Source organism: Limulus polyphemus, unplaced genomic scaffold, assembly GCF_000517525.1.
Source record: "Limulus polyphemus unplaced genomic scaffold, Limulus_polyphemus-2.1.2 Scaffold8995, whole genome shotgun sequence".
Lineage (NCBI taxonomy): Eukaryota > Metazoa > Arthropoda > Merostomata > Xiphosura > Limulidae > Limulus > Limulus polyphemus.
The window spans coordinates 7,196-8,740 of record NW_013674605.1 but is presented as its reverse complement, the minus strand read 5'-3'; positions in this window follow the sequence as shown (position 1 = coordinate 8,740).

The window sequence follows — 1,545 nt, the reverse complement described above, 5'->3', positions numbered from 1 at the left end:
ATCCAGCCGATAAACACGTGGTGAGACCGGTGGAATCCAGCCGATAAACACGTGGTGAGACAGGTGGAATCCAGCCGATAAACACGTGGTGAGACCGGTGGAATCCAGCCGATAAACACGTGGTGAGACAGGTGGAATCCAGCCGATAAACACGTGGTGAGACCGGTGGAATCCAGCTGATAAACACGTGGTGAGACAGGTGGAATCCAGCCGATAAACAAAAAAATGTAGCAACAGATGTGAAGCCTAACACATAGAGTGATGTAGCAACAGATATGAAAGCTAACACACAGAGTGATGTAGCAACAGATATGAAACCTAACACACAGAGTGATGTAACAACAGATATGAAACCTAACGCACGGAGTGATGTAACAACAGATATGAAACCTAACACACAGAGTGATGTAGCAACAGATAGTATCATAATTTTTATAGTACCATCTTGTTTTAAACACAGAAACTAGTGTGCTCAGACATCTGAGAAAATGTTATTGAAATAATGTATCGAAACACGATTTTTGGTGTTATAAGCTTTCAGGATTAACTTTGAGCCACTAGGGAGCGCACTATGACGAAGTGGAAGTTTCATCGAGACAACTTCATTCGGCCAGTATAGAGACGTCAACGTCTGTTTGTTTTGAATTTCGCGCAAAGCTACACGAGGGCTTTCTGCGCTAGCCCTCCCTAATTTAGCAGTGAAAAAGTGCTAGTAAACACTGATTACCATGTGTTAGTAAACACTCTTGATGACATAGAAAATATACTAAGGTTTTATTCAAACTGTTTCAGCAAATTACAATTAAAATTATATTTGGCCCGTCGTGGCCAGGTGGTTGGCGCTCGACTCGCAATCTGTGGGTCGCGGGTTCGAATCCCCGTACCACCAAACATGCTCGCCCTTTCAGCCGTGAGGGCGTTATAATGTGACTGTCAATCCCAATATTCGTTGGTAAAAGAGTAACCCAAAAGTTGGCGGTGGGTGGTGATGACTAGCTGCCTTCCCTCTAGTCTTAGTAAACTCTGATTACCATGTGTTAGTAAACACTGATTACCATCTGTTAGTAAACTCTGATTACCATCTATTAGTGAACTCTGATTACCATGTGTTAGTAAACTCTGATTACCATGTGTTAGTAAACACTGAGTACCATGTGTTAGTAAACATTGATTACCATGTGTTAGTTAACACTGATTACCATCTGTTAGTAAACTCTGATTACCACCTGTTACCTAACACTTATTACCACCTGTTAGTTAACACTGATTACCATGTGTTAGTAAACACTAATTACCACCTGTTAGTAAACACTGATTACCATCTGTTAGTAAACTCTGATTACCATGTGTTAGGAAACACTGATTACCATCTGTTAGTAAACTCTGATTACCATGTGTTAGTTAACACTGATTACCACCTGTTACTAAACATTGATTACCATGTGTTAGTGAACACTGATTACCTGTTAGTAAACTCTGATTACCATGTGCATGGTAATCAGAGTTTACTAACACATGGTAATCAGAGTTTACTAATAGATGGTA